The sequence below is a fragment of the Humulus lupulus genome, chromosome 8 (genome assembly GCF_963169125.1).
Source record: "Humulus lupulus chromosome 8, drHumLupu1.1, whole genome shotgun sequence".
Taxonomy (NCBI): Eukaryota; Viridiplantae; Streptophyta; class Magnoliopsida; order Rosales; family Cannabaceae; genus Humulus; species Humulus lupulus.
In genome coordinates this window covers 122,734,961-122,758,549 of record NC_084800.1, presented here as the reverse complement: position 1 = coordinate 122,758,549, position 23,589 = coordinate 122,734,961, and positions in this window count along the sequence as shown.

Below are 23,589 nucleotides of genomic sequence, written 5' to 3'. Positions count from 1 at the left end.
CAGATGCCGTAGCCAGGCTCGCTACGTCCAACGAGGCCGACACACTAAACGTGGTCCCAATAGAGTTCCTGTCGACCCCCAGTATTAGCAAGCCTGAAGAGGAAGATGTACGTATGATTGACTCTGAACCAACCTAGATGACCCCAATAAGTTGATTACCTCGAAACCGGCATCCTTCTAGCAGAACGGGACAAGGCTCAGAAATTGATGTATTAGATTCCGAGGTACACTATTGTGGAAGGAAGGTTATATCAAAGAGGATATTCTATGCCACTACTTCGATGTGTGACTCCACCCGAGGCAAAGAAAATCCTAGAAGAAATTCATGAAGGATTTTGTGGAGATCACACTGGGGGGCATATTTATAAGACAAGGATACTTTTGGCCTACTGCCAAAGCAGATGCATTCGATTATGTCAAGAAATGTGATGAATGCCATCGATTCGCTATAATTCCAAGAGCTCCACCATCCGAGCTAACCATGATGACCTCCCCATGGCCATTTTTGGTATGGGGAATCGATCTCATAGGTTCGTTACCAACCGACAAAGGTAGAGTAAAGTATGCTGTGGTCGCGGTTGATTATTTTACAAAATGGACCAAGGCCGAGCCCTTGGCAATAATTACCTTGTAAAAAGTTCTAGACTTTGTGGTAAAAAACATCATCTGCCGATATAGAATGCCCAGAGAAATAGTATCAGATAATGGTACTCAATTCGACAGTGAATTATTTACCCATTTTTGTGAAAAAAATGGAATAATAAAAAGCTTTTCCTCCATTGCCCACCCCAAGCAAATGGCCAGGTCGAAGTAGTCAACAAAACTCTCAAAAGCTCAATGAAGAAGAGGTTGGAAGAGGCTAAAGGAAAATGGCCCGAGGAGTTACCCTAGGTTTTGTGGGCTTACCGAACCACAGCTTGCACTTCCACAGGGCATACCCCATTTTCCCTAGCATATGGTTGCGAGGCCATGTTACGATTGAGGTTGAAATTCCTACAATTCGAAGCCATGCTTACGATCAAGCCTCGAACCAATCCCACCTCGAAGTATGTCTGGATCTTATTGAAGAGAGATGAGATTAAGCTCAACTGAAGAATGTGGCATATCAATAGCGAGCCACCTGATACTTCAATAAAAAGGTTCGACGTAGACAGCTCGGATTGGGAGACTTAGTATTAAGACGTGTATTCCTTGCTACACGAGACCCGTTTGCTGGAGTACTCGGACCTAACTGGGAAGGACCTTACTAGATCGAGTCCATTATTTGACCTGGAGTATATAAATTGGCCAGATTGAACGGAGAATTGGTACCACGAGCTTGGAATGGCGAACATCTACGACCTTACTATCAATAGTGTAGGAATGATGTTTCATTGTAACCAAGCGTGTTTGTTTTTACAGAATTTTTATTAATAAAATGTTAGATTTTGATCATATGTCATTTTCTTTATTTAATGTTGTATTTTTTTTTGCAAACTATCTTAATTCAATAACCTATGATCACACTCATAGGATATTAAGGGGACATCAGTGGTATACAATGATACCACGAGTTTAAAAAAAAAAACATAAAATAAAAATGTTGTATACACGAAAACTAGCAAATGTCTGGATCATTAACCCAACATAAAGGTTATAAGTGTATGCGCGAGCAAAGATGATCTGGATATAACCGGATTATTAAAGATATAAGTGTCTGGATATAACCAGATACGTGAGCTAAGATGATATAACCAGATTATTAAAGATACAAGTGTCTGGATATAACTAGATACACGAGCTAAGATGATCTGGACACAACCAGATTATTTAAAAAAAATATACAAGTGTATGGATTACAAACCAAACACGACCTAAATTTGTTTGGAACAGACCAGCTAAAACTAATCGATGAAAGTTGGAGCATAAATAAACCTACTTCGAGCTAAGTCGAGATCGAGGTTGGAATATTTTTCAAAAAAAGAAATAGTTTCGACCTCATAACCTTAAGGAGCTATTCGAGGAAGAGGAAAAGTGACTAGAAAAAGCAAGTTATAACTAAACTACCTATCTTACATTCCACATAAGTACTTTCGAGTGCGTGGTAAAAGTAAGGACCGACCTTAACAAATAACGAGATTGGACATGGATATATCGAGCAAACTGTGTATGAATGCATTGAAACTCGAGCTTAAATCCAACAAATGTTTGTATGAATAAACAAACATAAAGGCAAACAATTAATGTAAAATGCTCAAAATATTTTGACCTAGAAATGTGGAGAAAAAATATTAAAGTAAAAGTCAAGCATAAAATTATTGACATCAAATGTAAATGTTTGAGCAAACAAATAAAAATAGCTCTTACAAGAGCTATAAATTGTTTTTGCCCCAGGGGCATAAAAAAGAAAAGAAGTTAAAAAAATATTTAATGGGACGCAACCCATGATCTCGCTTCTAGGAAGCATGAGCATCTCCCCCGACGACATCCGACTTCTCCTTTGCCTTTTTAGCCTCCTCCTCAGCATCTTCTACTCCCAATCGAGCTTTCCACCTTGCTAGGAACTCCTCTTCGAAGGTATCGAGAAAGCTTGTATCGAGATCAACATTACTAGCCCAAATTTGATACATGGCCATATCAACTGTGTGATCTTTATTTTGCTTGAACTCCTTGAGAAGATGAGCCTTTTCACTCTAGAGTATCTCAAAGGTGCCTTTCTTCTCCACCTCGAGCTTGGCATTCATCTCTTCAAGCTCCTTGATCCTCGAGCTCAGACTTTGTAGCCTTAAGCTCGTCAGCAAGCTTGAGTTGGAGATTCTTTGACTCCTGAGAATAAAACATGCTCGAATGGACCTCATTGTTCAACTTGTAGTTCAGTTGAGCAAATGCCACAAGAGCATGCGCACAAGAAAAACTGAGACAGAATATATACCAAATAAAACTCAAACAGACATGTAAAAAAAAAGAAGAGTAAATTACTGAGGAGATAAGCTTGCTACCCTTGTCATAAAGGGTATTGGTATCTCGACAGTTCTTTAGGAACTGCCACTAAGGATCCCCGAGATTACTGAAGTTTTGGCCCACCCGAGACAAAACTTTCGAGTCGAGGGTGGCTCCATGGGTGCCAGCAGCACTATCGATAACGTACTCACTAGAGTGAGTCAAAATCGACAGTAGACGCTCACGAGTTGGAGCTAGCTTCTTTGGAGCTGGAGCAGTTTCCTGGGAGGTTTGGATAACAAGAGGCAGGGGAAGAGTTGTTGGGGTTTTATGCCCTAATTAAAACCCAAATTCTTTATAATTTCATTTTATTATCAATAAAAGAATAGAAATCATTTTTTGACTTGGTCAATCACTTTCCTCGCATGTTTTATTTTCATGATTATTTGTTTAATATAAACTTCTATTAAATCCCGAGCATATAGCTAATCTTATTTATAGTGACGTAATCACAGTGGACTATAAATATGATTATATGTTCAAAATAAGTTAGTCCTAAGATTAGTCAGTGCACCGGATTTACACTGACTTGCCAATCTACGATATGATCTACTTACACATTATAGTGTTATGTTCTTTCCAGAACATTAGCAAAGTAGATAAGATCGGATGTATTTGTTACATTGGACAGGACCGATATTGACAGTTGATAAGATAAGTAAACATACCGTTATTATCTATTCTAGTCATATCATATAGTTGACCATATGTCAATTCAATCTCACTTCTGAGTGGTTAGTATTCTAACTGATTGTATTATTTGAGTTCTTTGACTTGTTCGTTACCAGCTTACCCTACGGACTAGCCCATACTTACATCTTGGGAACTCGGTAGTACAATTGAGTGGGAGTGTTAATCATAGATATGAACATCTATAGCTTCTGATGAAGAAGTGAAATGATGGTTTCCTTTTAGTTTGGTTCAAGGTGTTAAATGATAGAGATCTCATTTCAGTAATTAAATTAGTTTATTGAAATATCATTTACAAGGAACTAAGTGTTTTAAGGATAAAATACAATGAGGGGTAAAACGGTATTTTAGTCCCATCTCATTGTAGACTGTCTATAGATGATTGAGTGACAATTATGGTTGTAACAATGGATAATTAATAGCGTATCTATATTTGTTATAGAACGTTCTATGAATTCAAGAGTGCAATTCCAAGTCTATAGTGGAGTCACGAGGAATTAATAAGTTAGTAAATTTATTTGTTAGATTTATGATAACTTATTGGAGCTTGATTTCATAGGCCCATGGTCCCCATTGTACCTTGGATAAAATCATCTAGATAGTCTCAATTAATTGATTTAATCATCAATTAGAATTATCAAAGTTGACCGGGTCAATTTTGGATAGTTTCACAGAGTTGTGTAATTTTGAGAAGAAAAGAGAAATTATGGCAGATTTATTAATTAAGATAAATTGTTATCTAAATTAATAAATAAATTTAAATCAAGGTTCAAATTATAAATAATTAATTTGATAAAGGATTTAAATAATTAAATCAATAGAAAATGATACAGATCTTGATTTTAAGTCCAATGGGCTTATAATCAAATGGGAAATTTCACAGGCCTATAGCCCATGATAATTTCGACCTAGGGCTTCAAAATGGCTGTTATTTTATTGATTTTTTAATTAAATTAAATGGCCTAATTGAGTCTATAAAAGGAGTTCTTAGAGAGAAGTCAAAACAGAAGTTTGATAAGTCACAAGTCAGATTTTCTGATAGTTTTAGATTCTCTCTAAACACAAGTCCTTTTCTAAACCTCTTTGTTATTTTCTCTTCTTCTCTCTATATCTATCTCATGTGTTGAGAATTTCCCACACTAGTCTTGGTGGTTCTAAGGATACATTGGAAGATTGTGAAGAAAATAGAAGATCAGTTCAGTTTCTTGATAATACTCTGCGACAGAGAGGATACAAGAGTTAGAGAAACTGAAGGAATGACTCTTTTATTCCGCTACGTATAGTGTAAGTATTCTATTCTTTGTTTCTCTTTGAATTCAATTTTAGAAACATGTTTTAGGCTATCTCGTATTAATTTTTTTAATATTAGATATACATGAAAATAAATAAAGATCCTGTATAAGCTAATCCAACAAGAGTGACCTCGGGGGTTTGCAGTAGCAGCTTGGCTCAGGCCCTGGGAGTCCGGAGGAGGGGTTGGGTCATCTCAATCCTTTTAGGGACCTTAGAGAGCCACCCCCCTTCTGTAATGCCCTTGGGCGTTTCCTTTGTTTGGCTCCCGAGTGGTGATTGAGCATGTTGTCGAGGTCAGAGTCCATATCGTCTGCATGAACGAGCCACACGTTAGTTAACGAGCTCAAAAAATACTTAAAAGAAATGAAGATTCAAGCGACGAGAAACCTAATTGGAACTTTCCTCCGAGCTCGTGCTCGGCGACCAAGTAATCCCCCAATGTTCAGAGGAGGCTTGTAATGCCCTAGTTACCCCAGAATAGTTACGGTGAAGGTGAACCGGAAATTTGACCCGCTACCCGAGTCCTTTGGTTAAAAACGTGCTCTAAGTGTTATTAACAGGTTAAGTTGTAAAATCAATAAAAAAAAGAAAGGATATTTTTCATTACAAACTGCTCTACAGAGCTAATCAAAACATTTACAAGTTGTTCTCAGTACAAAATAGTCATTATTGTTTCAAATATACAATCTCGTCGACCTAAGCTGCAAAAATAGGGTAAACCCCTAGTTCCTCTGAGAATGCCTTGGCCGTGGTGGTTAAGCGGCTGTGTATGTACACATCACCACCTAAGCTCTCCACTCAAGGCTGGGTGAGCTTTTCTTTCCCTTTACCTGCACCACATAGCACCCATGAGCCAAGGTCCAGCAAGAAAACACAATATGGCATGATATAATATCAACAATGATCATAATAATCATTCAGGATTATCAGTCCAAAACAGATAGGTGACAGTCGCAAAAGTCACAAAAGTGGGTGCATCCCCCTTTAGCCTTGTGATGATAGGGTCACTCCGGCTTAATAGATAAGTGAACCTTTCATAAGTTTGACCAGGATAGGTGTATGGTGAATAGTCACCAACATAACCTTACTCATGACCATAGAGTCATAACCCTGGAACATCGTTCCCTAGCCATGTGACAACAGTCACCAGGGCCTTATGCCCTGGCTCTGAGTAACTAGTCTTAGACTAGCCAAGCGCTTATAAGTTCATCGACCTTAGGGTTGATCCAGCATTAATGCCATAGATCCATTCAATGCTAATATCGATTAGATCTAATCTTCATTTGGCTCGACGTTCATGACGCTATGCCATTTCTGACTTTTAGGTCAGTGTCCCTGACTAGTTGACTAGTCAATACATATACAAGTATACAACATCCGCTAGCATATAATATGAAATCTATGTCCACATTTATCAACCAACATGCTTCAATAACAATCACGCATGTCATATACATATACAGGGTGCAATTGTATTCATACACTATTTTCTTAACTCAGATTCGAGCTAGAATGATAAAAAGAATGACCCTTGAGAACGATCAACCTTTAATCCTTTAGCGGTCACCTAATCATAACCAAACATGGGACATCCTTAATAATAATCATCAACATAGGTTCCCAAACCAATATCTAGCCTCTGGTAGATCAATCCAAACTAATCCAAGTAGTAGGAACACTCCCGAGGCCTATAGCTAAGTTCCCGGGGTCAAAACATGCATACGGGGTGAAAACTGGGCAAGGGCTGCGGCCCTGGCACCTTGGACCGCGGCCCCCAGAATTTCCTGAAGCAAGGGCCGCAGCGCCCAGCAGGTTCAGAACCCCCACCTGCTTCTTCAAAGCAGGGCCGCGGCACCCCAAGAATAGGGTCGCGGCCCCCAACTCTGGGCCATTCCCAAACGTATTTTTAACACTCCAAAGCCTCTAGAATCATACCCAAACATTCCCTAATCATCAAAACAAATTTCCCAAGCTTCCCAAAGCTCCAAAACCCTCAAAACCCAAGGTTCAAACCAACCAAAAACTCAACAATTAACAAAATCTAATTCAAAGCTTAGAAACTTGAAAAACTCAAAACTTAAACTTCGATTACCTTCAATTGGGTTGTTTTCCGTCAAATTATTTGGTTAAGAAGCTTCTAATCTTTCCTAGGATCGCTATGCCTCAATCCTCACTTGATTCTGACTCCTAGAACTCAAGATATCTTCGAAAAGGCTCAAACGGTAAAACGAACTAATGAAAGGGAGAACGAGAGGTTTTCTAACGTACGTTCTATCTGATAAGCTACTTTAAGATTAAGTAACCTCAAATAAAACCTAGTACTCGGGGTCCCGAAAACACCCCTGAGGACATTATAGTCAAAACCTCCGAAATTTCCTCCTGATCTCAAATATTCCCAATTTATCATCAAATAAACATTCCTATTACCCCAAAATTGACCCCGTTATGACAAAACCGCTAATCCATTATATATGACCGTCTCATGCCGAATAGCTCGAATATATCTCCATAATAATGGGATGTCATTCACAATTCACAATATACACCCAAATATACAAATATACCCTTAACGGGCCAAATCATCAAAACAGCATAATATTAAAATTTGGACCCACATGCATGCATATAACATCATATCATAATATAATTCACATATACATGCATATTATCATTTAATGGCATAATTAAACAAGTATGGCCCTCCCGGCCTACTAATCCCGCCAATAAACCATATCGGAGAATTCGGGGCATTACAAGGCTGGGGGAGTCCCTTCCCTATATGTGGAAGTTAACCTCGAAAGGTCCCTATAGTCGTTTGTTCCGTATTGAACGGCTACCCCATCCCAAACTTCATTTAAACTATACATAGTTTGGTATTTCCCTAGCCAACTATCAAATCTATGAACCCTATTGTCTACCCAAGACCATACATGGAAATTATCTCTGGAATCCGGGAATAGGATCAGGGTGTCAGGTTTATATTATAGTAGAGAAGGAGACCACAAGGCCGAGCAGAGAATGACTTTACCTCTGTCACTCGAGCTCAAAGCCTCATCGTTCGCATCATTTCCCGACCACGGACTCTTGTGGCGACGAACTGGGGATTGGGCCCTTGAGCTCGTTGATCTCTGCCTCGAAGGAAGCTTGTCAGTAGAGAGTGGTACGTGCTCTCGCAGTGTATTTTTTGGAGGTGGCGTCGTCCGTCGACTGGTCTTGCTCCAGAAGGCCGCAGGCTCGAAGCTTATCTTCATGAAGAAGATAAGATAGAGAACGCCTACCATACGACAACCGGAGCAAGGCTTCCTTGTGCTTCCTCATTGAGTCTGTGGGAGTAGGGCAGTGATAGTTGGCTGAAGAAGCAGATACATATCAATTAGTTCAAGCCTAAGTATTAATCGAACATGAAAAGAAAGGAGGATATATACTTACGAATTCGCTGGAACAAATAGAATTTTGAAGGAGCCAGGCCATCTGTCCAGAAGAAGGCCAGCTTGAAGTTGGGGGGATGGTTGGGCATGTCTTCAAAAATTTTCTTCTCCTTGGGATAGCTCGATAGGTAGTAGAAGCCATCTCCTCCCTGAGCCTGGGAGGGGTTGCTTTCAAGCAAAAGAGATACAGGATCTCTCTTGGTGAATGTCCTTCCCACTTTAATTCGTGGTACAACGACCTCAGGGCTGACAAGACCATGTATGAATTGGTTTGGAGTTGGAAGGGCGCGAGCCCAAAAATTTTTAAAAAATCCTTAAAAAAGGATTTCAAGGGCAGTAGAGCCCCCACCTTCATATGCTCATGACTCCACACCGCAAACTTAAGTTTATTGTCAGGACAACCATCGCCCAGGGTGTAGCAGCTTCATTCATTGGAGGTAGGAGCTCGACACCTCAGCGAGCCTGACAATCCTAGGCCGTGGCAAGCCAAGATGTCGGAGATTTTTCCTAATGAAGTAACTGAGCTCCTGTAATACTTTACCTCGAAAAATTCCTCCATGGAGGTAGGAATAGCAGCAGGTCACGAGGTGGATGGACGGTTTGATGAATCCTCCATCAGTGAGAAAGTAAGCTCACCAGGCTTGTAGGCAACGATTACTTTGAGCGTGGGGTCGAGAGGGACCGGTCTAAGCTCGAGGTCTGGGTCTGGATAGATTGCGACTCGAAGTTTCCTCCTTTTCCTCTCCTCGACCCCGTCAATTTGACGACGGAAGTGAGCTCGAATATCTTCTTGCTCGCACCTCACTTTATGTTCGCGAATTAGCTGCTGGTTTCGAGTGAAGGGCGATTCTAGATTTGGAGTTGTCGGGGAATAAGGAACTAAGGGCACTGACCCCCATCATTTTTCAGAATTCTGCGACATCTAGCAAGAAAGAAAAGGGTGAGGGCCAGGCACACAAGAAATCACGAAATAAGCTCAATCGAGACCAAAATCTCGAATGAACAGGTTGAACTCGAGGAAGAACCCCAAGCCATTATAAGGTTCGGTCTTCGAGTGTGTATTTGACGCGAAGGAGGGAAAGTGGATTCATTTTAAGAATCCCAGATTTCCAAGGAAAAAGTTGACGGTTACTCAAAAAGGTGATAATTTTGGGAAACGTGCAATTTAAAACCCTAATTCAGTACCCTATTTCTTAGTCTACATGATACCTTACCCGTAGTCTAAAAAAAAATAAAAAACCTACATTTACGTCTTTTGAACTAAATATGGGTTTGAAACCCATGATATCAAAGATTTTGAACCCAAAATTTATGCAATATCAGCTAAACAATGTGGTTGAGATTACTAATTGCTACAAATATTCTTATAAAACTAGTGAGAAACTAGTAAATACGTTCTCGGTGCAGCAGAAACATAAAAATACACAAAATAAATAAATGTATGGGGTCAAGAACATGAAGCATACACACTGAAGCTTGCAGATACAATGAAATCGACGATTGAAGGAGTGGTTGCAAGAGTGATCTCATGGAGTTGAATAGGCCAAGATTGTTGTGTTTTCTCGGTTTAGAAAACATGCAAAGAGGAAAAAGGATGTTCTGGCTCTGGTTTTTCTTTCTGAAACTTAAAATGCTAAAATGAAGAAGAAGGGGACGACACCGTTATATATATGTGTCCCAAGAGGAGATAAAGGGTCGAGCTAATCTGGGCCTTTGGTTGGATTTGGTATTTGATCCAACGGTCAGGTGCGAATGTAATAATGGCAGCAAAAATCTGGAACGTGAAAGGACGTGGGTGTGCTGAAAAAGTACTCAAGTACTCTGATTGAGCAACCTATGGCTGACTCGTGTCCACACTCGAGTGTGGTAGGTAGTTCAGTTTTCAAAAAGGGGCAGTTCAAAAGTTTCCTTCTCATGTGATTCGAACTGATACTTTTGAGGGGGAAAAATGTTACACCCAGATTTCGAGAATGGGAACTTTGACCTCAAAATTCAGGTTCGTAAGGTGTAAGCTCAAAATAAGCAAGGTCATTATAAGGTCCACCAGTCAGAGATCTTGTGAGCTCGAATAGTACGTAGCCTCGAATGTGTTTCGAGTCTATAAAGTGAACTCGCAACTCACAATAAGTAAGGGTTTGACACTTGTATAAGTTTCTTGATGCATCTCCCGCCCTCAGACAAGATGGTTTGAGTTTGAGAGGAGTAAGCTCGAAGGAGACGACTTTTTCAATGATTACTTGTTGGGAGCATAGGTGAAGTGAGATGACGAGCTCGTAATAGGCAAACGATCTCGAAGGTGCATGGATCTGGTGTCTAAGCTAGTTGGTTATGTGTGAACATATTTATTGTTGTAAATTCCCTATGTTTAAGGAGTATGATGTAATTAGTTATTCAATCCCGCATTCTATGGGATATTACCGAGTACATAGAAAATAATGCATTTATTTGGATTATATTATTTGATTTACAGGATATCTTCCCAAAATATGGGGGAACGAATTCTGAAACCTTCTCTATAAATAGAGATGTAAACTTCACTTGTGAAGGATAGAAACATTGAGATTGAGAGAGAAAACTCTGGGCAACTATTCTTTGAAAGTTTCCAGAAGATTCCAAAGAGCTAATAATATAGACTCGTGGACTAGACATATTTTAACTGCTGAACCACGTAAAAAGATCTTGTTTTCATTCTTTTTATTCATTTCCTCTGGTATATTCTTGTTTAATTGCTCTCCTTTTTTAAGTTGACGAAAAATTGCGTCAACATATAGTCTTTTAATATTTTAATTATTTGAAATTTGTTAGTTAGATATTTTCATGGATATTTGAATTTGTTTAACTGTTTTAAGATATTTTAGGGTTGTTATAACTATTAATATATATATTTTTAAAATGGTTAAAATATTAGCTTATTGTTGTAACAACACAAGATATTTTTGAAAAAACAGTTAAGATATTGATTTTAAAATTTAAAATTGGTTAAATTTAAAAAAAAAATATCATTTTTTTCAACCAATTAATAAAATATTTTTTTAATAAATGGGATTTAAATTAAATTTGGTTAATTGTTGGTAAATCCTATTTAAATTAAATTAATATTTTTTTTCATATTAACCTAAACCAAGTTGATTATTGATAAATGAAATTTAAATTAACTACTGTTAATTGTTGATAAATTTTATTTAAATTGATTTCTTTTTTTTTTTTGTAAAAAATTAATTAATTCGAATTTTGATAAATTCTAGATAATTAATTGTGGTATTTTTGCATAAATTCATAGACTTGCTCATATAGTAACATGATTAGGCCCATCCAATTATAACATATCTGTTTGCACTATATGTGGTATTTTTGCAATTGGACTTAGATACATATAGTGACCCATATGTTTGCTAGATATATGGATTTTTCCAAATAAAATATTCATAAAATGATAAGTTTTATTTGGGCCTATTAGAAAATGTAAAGTTTAAATTCCTCTCTTGTGGGTGATTCCACTTATGAAGGCCCATTTGCTTTGCATGACTATAATGAGCCTAATCAATTAATAAAACAAATGTTTCAATTCATGTCTTTTGGACCTTGTATGGAAATATGAGGGTTTTTGTAGTGTGAACGACATACTGGACCCAACCCTCCTCCATAAAAGCCCAATTGTTAAGGCACATAAGCCTGAGTTGGACTTAATTGTATAGGTTCATTATAATAGTTAAACCTAAATATTGATTGAAAACAAATTAATTATAATTTAATTGAATTTTTTTTAATGTGACACTTTAGAATTAATAGAAAATTATAGGACTTTGGTTTTAAAAATTTAACTTTTTCAATTTTTTGGAGAATCATAGTCACTAATTTTTGAAAATAAATAAATAATAAAAATACTATTTTTAATTTTATATTGAGCTTATTTTAAGAATTATATTCGATCTCCACTGTTGGTTCAACAAGGTCAATACCTTAATGGGGTCTCGAGAAGCTTTGATTCGTCCCCCTATGGAAGGTGTTCATTAGTTAACAACTTCATTTAACTAGTGGTATTTTTGACTCTCGCCAACCAAGACAAGGATATCATAGATTAGTTAAAAACATAAAGAAATAGAAATATGATTATTTTGGTATTTTTTTTTCATATCTTACATATTTTTGGTATATGTTGTGCTATTTCTTGAAATTAGAGTGAATAGAAGTTTTATTGAGCAAAAGTGATTGATTTCTATTTTATTGATAATTTGTAGTTTTAAGTATAGATGTGTCTGCTCCCATCTTTTCTAAACTTTTGATGGAGAAACTCACTGGAGGAAACTTACTTAAATGGAAGCAAAACATCAACATTGTGCTGATTGGTGACAACTCCAAGTTCGTCATGACTAAGGAATCTTTGGACGTTCCAACTGAAGGAGCTACCAAGTCTGTGAGGGATAAGTATGAGCGTTGGCAAGTGGGTAACTTTGCAGCCTTTGCAGGGTTGGGGTTGTCTTTTTGTCCACCTTTCCTTTTGTTTCCAGCTTTCGAAGATGAAGCTAGGTTAGCTTCAGGCTTAGCTGGATTAGCAACAATAGTAGTAGTTGTCCTCTTTTCTCCTCCCTTACTTGGTCCACCCATGATAGAGGTATTCCTGATTCTTTATGTAGATGGTATCTTACTCATTGGAAACAAGGTTAAGAAATTGTTAGATGTGAAGAATTGGCTGAGCACTCAATTCCAGATGAAGGATTTGGGTGAAGCAAGTTCTATTCTACGTATCCAAATTATTAGGGATTGAAAGAACAAACTCTTAGTTCTATCTCAAGCAGCTTACATAGATAAAGTGCTTGAACATTTCTCAATGAAAAATTCCAAGAAAGAACGTCTGCCGTCCTGCTATAGAATTCATCTTTCAAAGAAGCAGTCTCCCCAGACTCCTGAAGATGATGATGCAATGAGAAAAGTTCCTTATGCTTCTGCAGTTGGAAGTCTGATGTATGCTATGTTGTCTACTAGACCAGATATCTGCTATGCAGTGGGAGTAGTGAGCAGGTATTAGTCAAACCCAGGACCGGAACATTGGATATCAGTTAAGCATATCCAGAAGTATTTATGGCAGTGTAGGGATTATATATTGGTCTACAAGGGTGGTGTTTTGAACCCTTTAGGCAACATCGAGTCAGATTTTCAGACTGATGTCAATGACAGGAAGTTTACTTCAGGAATGGTGTTTACTCTTGGGGGTGGAGTTGTGATATGGAGAAGCGTAATGCAGTCTGCAATATCAGATTCCACCATGGAGGCTGAATATTTAGCAGCGTCAAAAGCAGCTAAGGAATAGTCTGGCTAAAGAAGTTCTATTCGGATCTTGGTGTTATTCCAGATATGGATAAACCGCTTGTGTTGTTTTGTGACAATACAAGAGCGATAGCCAACTCGAAAGAACCTTGTAGTCACAAGAGGAGTAAGCATATAGAAAGGAAGTATAATATTATTCAACAATACGTGGCCAGGGGAGATGTTAAGGTTATGAAGATCGCATCTGAAGACAATCTTGTGGATCAGTTTACATAGGCACTAACAGAAGCTACATTTAATAAGAATATCAAGGAAATGGGATTAGTAGAATTAAGGCATTAGTTTCAATTAGTGCAAGTGTGAGTTTGTTGGTGTTTTATGCCCTAATTAAAACCCAAATTTTTTGTAATCTCATTTTATTATCAATAAATAATAGAAATCATTTTTGACTTGGTCAATCACTTTGCTCACATGTTTAATTTTCATGATTATTTGTTTAATATAAACTTCTATTTAATCCCGAGCATATAGCTAATCATATTTATAGTGACGTAATCACAGTGGAATATACATATGATTATATGTTTAAATAAGATAGTCATAAGATTAGTTAGTGCACAAGATTTACACTGACTTGCCAATCTACGATATGATCTACTTACACACTGTAGTGTTATGTTCTTTCCAGAACATTAGCAAAGTAGATAAGATCGGATGTATTTGTTACATCAGACTAGATTGATATTGACAGTAGATAGGATAAGTAGTCATACCTGTTATCCCTCAAAAATACGAGGATGACGTGGTCAATGAGAATGCAACACGTGACATCACAAATTAGGGAAAAAATGACAAAGTATTGAGAAAAGACCTACGTGCAAAAAAGATAAGTCCAGGAACTATGGGGAAGTCGACCAACCCTAAACCCCCTAGGGGTGGTCGACCTAAGTAGGCCCAAGAGCCCTAGGGGTGGTCGGCCTGACCTCTACCCCAGGGGTGGTCGGCCTCAGTGTGTCCAAGAGAGTGGTTGGCCTGACCCCTACCCTAGGGGTGGTCAACCCCAATATGCCCAAGGATCCCTACGGGTGGTCGACCTGACCCCAATACCTAGGGTGGTTGGCCTGACATGCTCAAGAACCACCTGGGTGGTCGGTCCACCCTATTCTTCATAGAGTGGTTGGCCTAAGCCCCCAAGTATACTTCACTGAGAAATACTCACTCTCGTTCAAACTGAGATCAACAGGCCTAACACCCAGCAGGTCACAAGCCTAGCACCTAGAGGATCAACAGGTCCAACACCCAAAAGGTCACAGGCCTATGACCCAAGCTCGGGTCATTGGGCCTAGCACCTAAGTTTCATATACCAACAGATACTTAACATCTTCCTAGAGGTTTCTATCGTGCATTATCCACCACAATCTAGAGAAACAACGAGAAGACCCACGATCTCATAATCATGGGGAGGTGGACACGTATCTCCACTTACAATGATCGTGTACCAAACCACGATCTCCAGTACTACTGATCATATAACAACCCTTGTGTACTATAAATAAAGGACCCAAGGCTTCATAAAGGGAACTTTTTTGGGGGTCAGTTTTTTTGAGCAACTCCAAGAAATGTTTGGGCACAAGTCAGTGCAAGCTAGTTTCGAGGCTACCAAGAAGTATGTGAACTGTAGGATGGAACCTGGCCAACATGGTCGTGATCATTTTATTAAGATGACGAACTACTTCCAAGAAGCTGAGTTGCATGGAGCAACAGTAGATGAGAAGACTCAAGTTGGAATCATTCTCAACAGCCTTGCACCTAGTTTCCTTACGTTCACCACGAACTATTTTCTGAACAAGTTGGACTATGGAATGACTCAGTTATTGAATGAGCTCCAGATGTATGAAGGAATAAATGGTGGACCGAGTAAAGGACCTGAGAAGAAGGCTGCTACTACCGAGGGTGCTCAGGGTGAGGCTAACCTAGCCTCTTCCTCGAAGAGCAAGAAGAGAAAGGCAAGGAAGGAAAAAAAGAAACCTAAGAAGCAAGCAGCTGGAAAGGCACCGGCAACTGAAAAGCCTGTTGGAGCAAAGCCAACTAGCAAGAAGGCTAAAGGACAATGTTTCCATTGCAAGGAGGAGGGGCATTGGAAGCGTAATTGCCCCGCCCTCAAGGCAACTGGAACCCAAGGTAATAATAATTTATTAGTCTTGGATGCATGTGTTTTAGAGGATGATTCTTCTGTTTGGATAGTTGATTCAGGATCCACTAATCATGTGTGTATTTCTTTGCAGCTACTTAGCAACTGGAAAACGGTGAAGGAGGGCGAGTTAAAACTTAGAGTTGGAAATGGTGAATTCGTGGAGGTCAAAGCGAAAGGACAAGCCCGTTTAAATTTTGGAAATAAATTTATGTTGTTGGATGATGTTTATTTTATTCCAAACTTTAGTAGGAATTTAGTTTCAGTTTCTTTATTACATCAACAACGATTTGCTGTTACTTTCACAAGTTTTAATATATCTATTTCATTTAATGGATGTGAATTGTGTGTTGGATGTATGGAAAATGGCTTGTATATTTTGCGACCTAATGAATCACTCGCGCTTATCAATGAATTGTTTAAGGTAGCTAATCCTAGGACCGCCAAACGACAGAAGATCGATAATGATCACATGACATACCTTTGGCATCTTTGCCTTGGTCATATTAACTATGATAGGATTAAAAGACTTACAAAGGCTGGGCCTTTGAAGGAACTCACAATGGGTGACTTACCTGTCTGCGAATCTTGTCTAGAAGGTAAAATGACCAAGCGTCCATTCTCTGCAAAAGGAGAAAGGGCCAAAGTACCCCTAGGGCTCGTTCATACTGACGTCTGTGGACCGATTAATGTTCAGGCAAGAGGTGGTAATGAATATTTCGTCACTTTCATTGACGATTATTCTCGATATTCATGTCTTTACCTAATGCAAAGAAAATCTGAAACTTTTGACAAGTTTAAAGAATTTTTAGCAATGGCCCAAAACCAGTTAGGTAAAACTTTAAAGATCTTGAGATCTGATAGGGGTGGAGAATATTTGGATAATCAGTTCCAAGATCATCTTACTGAATGTGGAATTCTGTCTCAACTCACTACCCCAGGAACTCCGCAACAAAATGGTGTTGCTGAGCGTCGGAACCGAACGTTGTTAGAAATGGTGAGGTCAATGATTAGTTATTCAACTCTATCACCGTCTTTCTGGGGGTATGCCATTCAGACCGCTAATGACATTTTAAATGTTGTACCGTCTAAGGCTATCTCCAAAACGCCTCTAGAACTATGGAATGGACGTGAACCTAGTCTACGCCATTATAGAATTTGGGGGTGTCCTGCTCATGTCCTGAGGAAAAAGGAAGGAAAGCTAGAATCGCGAACTGAGGTTTGCTTGTTTGTAGGCTTTCCTAAAGGTACTCGGGGTGGTCTGTTTTATAGTCCAGTAGACAAGAAAGTGTTTGTTTCCACAAACGCTACTTTTCTAGAAAACGACTACATGAAAAACTTCAAACCTCGGAGTAAAATATTGTTGGAAGAAATGCAATCAGCAGGAAATGTTCAACCCATACCAATGCAAATCAACAAGAACGTTGAAGAAGAACAGACAACTGGTCCAAGTCAGACAGTTACGGTGCCTCGTCGTAGTGGGAGGGTTTCTTGGAACCCGGAACGCTACGGGATGCATGGTGAAACCAATATGGTAGTAACTGACACTCGTGATGATGATCCATTGTCCTTTAAACAGGCAATGGTTAGTTCTGAAAAGGATTTGTGGCTCGAAGCCATGAACCAGGAAATGGAGTCCATGTACTTGATAACTCTACAAAATAGAGTTATTTTACCACTTTTTATGTGCTAATTGTTGCTTAATTCTTGAGTTTTTAATTGATTTATTAAGTTTTTAAGTAATTTTTCATTTATTAGTCTTATTGTAATTTTCTAGATTTTTTTATGTTTTTATAGATATTTTATTGTTTTAATTTAATTAGTTGAAATTAGTGTTGTTAGTTGAATGCTAAAAATATGATTTTATTGAAATTAAATGTTATGTAAATTAAATTTTAATTAATATTTTCATGGAAGTTATATGATATATTTTATTAGTAAAAATATTTAATTTTAATTTAGTTTATGATTTTTTTTTTGTAGGAAACAATGTTGCATTTTGGTACTTTGAAAAGAAGAAGAAAAAAGAGTTAAAGCTGAAAAAAGAAAAGAAAACTATGGCATTTTTGAAGAGATTATAAGTAACTTGGCATTTTTTCAAGCTCCATGGCCCAAGCCCATCACCCAGCCTCCTTGAAGATACGTAATTCATTTTTGAAGCTCCTGCCCTTCATGCATCAATGAAGTGCACCCCAGCATCACACGGCCAGCCACAATCCCAAATGCCAGCCCATGCCAGTGCACCACCAGCCCCTTTATTTGTCTTGAGCCCAACAAAAGCTTGCTTTTGTACTCTTGTCTCTTTATTTAAAAATACCACTTTTTACTCCACTTTCTACACATTTTACCCCAAAACATCATTATTACACCCTATAATTTACCCCTATTTGCCATATTATTATTAATTTAATTAATTTAAATTGATTATTTTAATACCTCATTTTTGGCTATAAATAAGAGATTTGGGGTGTCCATTTTGGGGGAGAGGTTACCATACCAAAAACTCTACACATTTCAAACCTCTCTATTCTCTTCATCTTCTTCTTCTTTTTATTTTTTTCTATGTATTTTTAGAGGAAAAATTTGGGGGTTTCTCCTCCAAATTTTCCTATTTATGTTTGTAACTTTTAGTTTGTATTGGTTATTCTAGTTATGTGTTTCTAATCTTTTTAAGATTATTAAGGTGATGATGAAACAATTTGTAACTAGATAGTGTTTATTTTGTATGTTGATTTCCCATTTTGTGCAACAAAGTTTATGGAATTTTCTTATTCTAATATCTTCTTTCATCTTAAATATCATGTATTTTGGATTGTTAGCACATATTTACACTTTGTTCTTCATTAGTGCAAAAACATAATAATCTTTGTGTAAGATGTGTCATTAAATTGTACACATCCATGCTTAGAACAAAAATATTATGTTTTGCCTTATAAATAATGTTAATTGATTTATTTGTTATTTCATTAGATTGATTTACACTAAATGCTTTGAAATTATAATTTAGAAAAGTGAAGAAAAATCCTATCTTTTTAGAATTAATTTGTGCTTAAAATTATAAATCTATTTTGAAAATTCTAGTTTGATTTATTTTAACTATCACTAAAACTTGGGAATCAATGTACTTATAAATATTATTGAACTTATATTTTGTGGATTCTATTATCTTAATAATCTTATTTTACTATCTTGATTTTTACTTTTAATTTATGTTATATATATTGTCTTTAATTTCTTTATTATTATCTTTTATTTTATTTTTATTATACAAAAATCCCATCAATCTTTGGAACTAGGTTAGAATTTATTAATTTTGGTTTAAAATAGTTTCCTTTTCGATTTTAGACAACTCCTTTGGGTTCGATCTCGTGCTTATACGAACACTATTCTATAAATATGATTCGTGCGCTTGCGAGTATAAATTTTTAAAACATACCCGTTTTGGGTTCATCAGTACTCCAATTCCGTCTGGGATCTTGTAGAAGCGCCGATGGATTTTAGGCCCATTGGATGCAAGTGGATCTACAAGAAGAAAAGAGGAGCTGATGGAAATGTTGAGACATATAAGGCTCGACTTGTGGCAAAGGGTTATACCCAAAGAGAGGGAGTTGACTATGAGGAAACTTTCTCTCCAGTGGCCATGTTAAAATCCATTCACATACTTTTATCCATAGCTGCAGCTCTTAATTATGAGATTTGGCAAATGGACGTCAAGACAGCATTTCTCAATGGCTTTCTTGATGAGACCATTTATATGGATCAACCAGAAGGATTTGTAGTAGCTGGACAGGAAAAGAAAGTATGCAAGCTCAATAGGTCCATTTATGGTCTTAAACAAGCTTCGCGCTCCTGGAACTTAAGGTTTAATGAAATAATTAAGACCTATGGTTTTGAGCAAAACGTCGATGAACCCTGTGTTTACCAACTAAGGGAAAATGATGTGAGAGTGTTCTTGGTACTTTTTGTAGATGATATTTTACTCATTGGCAACAATGTCAAGAAATTATCAGACATAAAGAATTGGCTCAGGACCAAATTTCAGATGAAAGATTTGGGTGAAGCTAGTTACGTTCTCGGCACCCAGATCATTCGGGACAGGAAGAACAAGATGTTGGCGCTATCTCAAGCAGCGTACATAGATAAGGTACTTGAACGTTTCTCTATGAAAAACTCGAAGAAGGGACTGTTGCCATCCCGACATGGAGTTTATCTTTCTAAGAAGCAGTCTCCACAGACTCCTCAAGAGGAAGAAGAGATGAAACAGATTCCCTATGCATCTGCAGTTGGAAGTCTTATGTATGCTATGTTATGCACTAGACCAGACATCTGCTATGCAGTGGGAGTTGTAAGCAGGTACCAGTCAAATCCTGGTAGACAACATTGGGCAGCAGTCAAGCACATACTGAAGTATCTACGAAGAACAAAGGATTATATGCTGGTTTATTCGGGAGGTTCACTAGACCCGATAGGCTACACTGATTCTGATTTTCAGACGGATGTCGATGACAGGAAGTCTACTTCTGGAATGATGTTTACTCTTGGGGGTGGAGCTGTGATTTGGAGAAGCGTTAAGCAGTCTGCCATTTCAGATTCCACCATGGAGGCTGAGTACATAGCTGCGTCTGAAGCGGCTAAGGAAATAGTCTGGCTGAAGAAGTTCTACACGAATCTCGGTGTTATTCCAGGAATGGATAAACCACTCATATTGTACTGTGACAATAATGGGGCTATAGCGAATTCGAAAGAACCTCGAAGTCATAAAAGAGCAAAGCATATAGAGAGGAAATACCACATCATTAGGGAATATGTGTCCAGGGGTGACGTCAAGGTGATGAAGATAGCGTCAGAAGACAATCTGGCGGATCCTTTTACCAAGACTTTGGCTGAGAGTGTTTTCGTGAAGCATGTAGAGGGAATGGGTTTGAAAAACATGTCTCATTTGTTTTAAAAGGGCAAGTGGGAGTTTGTTGGGTTTTATGCCCTTAATAAAACCATATTTCTTATGTAACACGTTATTATTATCAATAAAAGAAGTAGAAATCGTTTTGTTTATTCAATTGCATTGTTCGCTTGTTTTATTACATGTTTATTCAATTAATACAAACATTCATAAAATCCTGAGCATATGGATAGTTACAATTATAGTGACTAGGTCACAGTGGATTATAGTTGTAATTATATGTTCAAAAAGAACGAGTCCTAGATTAGATCAGTGCATTGGATTTTCACTGATTAGGAAATCTACGATATGATCTGCTTACACATTAGGAGTGTGATGTCTTGTCCAAGGCATTGACCAAGTAGATATGATCGGATGTATTTGGTTACATCGGACTAGGACCGATATTGATTATTGATTGATAAATAAGTATCGTTGTTATTGAATCTAATCAATATCACAACGTTGACCATAGGTTAAGTCGATCTTAATTCTGAGTGATAATATTCTGCTAATTATATTATTTAAATCTTTTGACTTGTTCGTTACCAGCTTACCCTACGGTCTAGCCCATACTTACATCTTGGAGATTTAGTAATGAAATTGAGTGGGAGTATTATTCATAGATATGGAATCTATAACTTCTGTATGAGAAGTGAAAAGATGATTTCCTTAATTGCTTTGTTCAAAAGGTTAAATGATTAAGATCTCATTTCTGTGATTAAGTTCACGGAAATATCATTTATAAGGAACTTAGTGGGAGGTAAGGATAAAATACTGATGAGGGGTAAAACGGTAATTTTCACCCAGCTTGTTAGTAAGTCATCGATAGAGGATTAACTAACTGTAATGGTTATAACAATGTATAACGTATTTATGGTTTGGAAAATACGTTCTATGAATTCAAGAGTTCAATTCCAAGTCTATAGTGGAGTCACGAGGAATTAATAAGGTAGTGAAATTATTCGTAAATAAATTCACGGTAACTTATTGGAGCTTGATTTCATGGATCCATGGTCCCCGCATCACCTTTGAGTAAATCATCTAGAATGTCTCAATTAATTGATTTAATTATCAATTAGGATTTTTTAAAGTTGACTAGGTCAATTTTAGAAAATTTATAGAGATATGAGATTTAGAGAATAAAAGAGAATCTTTGGGTAAATTTATTAATATTGATAAATTGGTGTCAATATAAATAAATAAAAATTAAATCAAGTTTCAAATTATAATTAGTTAATTTGAATAAGGATTTAGTTAATTAATTAAAATAAATAAATAAATAAATAAAATGTTTTGAATTTAGGCCCAATTAGGATTTAAATTCAAAATAAAAGTATTGGGCCCAAGTCCATTTGTGGGAGCCCAAGGCTTTTATCTTTTTGTTTATTATTTTAATTAATTCAAAATTTAAATTTAAATTTAAATAAAACCCATTAAGTTGTCTATATAAGGAATATGATATCTAGGGTTTTCACAGGTCAGTCTCAGTTGATTCATTGGGTAAGTGAAAACCTAGACACTCTAATCCTTTCTTAGCCACTTTCTCTTCTTCTTTTCTATATCTCTATCTCATGTGTTGAGAACCAGCCCACACTAGTTCTAGATTGATCAAAGGTTTGGTGAGGAAGACTGTGTTGCTGATCTAGTTCAATCTCTTGATAATACTCTGCTACAGAAAGGAATCAAGGGTTAGAGAGATTGAAGGAAGGAGTCGTTCCAGTTCCGCTGCGTATTAGTAAGTTTCTACATCATTGTGTTTATGTTAATTTACGAATCTAATGTTCATATGTATGTCGTGTTATTCTATGTTTCTATTATGTGTTTGGAAAAATAATAGGAAGCATGCATCTAGATTTAAATTTTAAGATCCTACACTCATAATCATGGGGAGGTGGACACGTATCTCCACTTACAATGATCGTGTACCAAACCACGATCTCCAGTACTACTGATCATATAACAACCCTTGTGTACTATAAATAAAGGACCCAAGGCTTCATAAAGGGAACTTTTTTGGGGGTCAGTTTTTCTGGAATTTTGGAGATCTAAAGAACATCTGGGGAGAAATTCTGGGCAAGTGAGAACGAGTGAATACTTTGGTTCAACAGTGTAATTGTCGAGTGATTCAATACTAAAAGATAAGTGGATTAGGTTATTACTGTTCATCAGAACAGGGGTGAACCACTATAAAATTCCTATATGTTTATTTAAGATAATCATGCTCTGTCGTTTATTCTATTTATTTTGTTCAAAAGGTGTCGTATACTGTACATACGGCCGTTGGCCAATTTCACAGGTTAACAATACCGTTATTATCTATTCTAGTCATATCATATAGTTGACCATAGGTCAAATCAATCTCAATTCTAAGTGGTTAGTATTCTAACTAATTGTATTATTTGAGTTCTATGACTTGTTCATTACCAGCTTACCCTTCGGACTAACCCATACTTACATCTTGGGAACTCGGTAGTATAATTGAGTGGGAGTATTAATCATAGATTTGAACATCTATAGCTTATGATGAAGAAGTGAAATGATAGTTTCCTTTTAGTTTGGTTCAAGGTGCTAAATGTTAGAGATCTCATTTCAGTAATTAATGTTAGTTTACTGAAATATCATTTATAAGGAACTAAGTGTTTTAAGGATAAAATACAATGAGGGGTAAAACGGTATTTTAGTCCCATCTCATTGTAGACCGTCTATAGAGGATTGAGTGACAATTATGGTTGTAACAATGGATAATTAATAACGTATCTATATTTGTTATAGAGCATTCTATGAATTCAAAAGTGCAATTC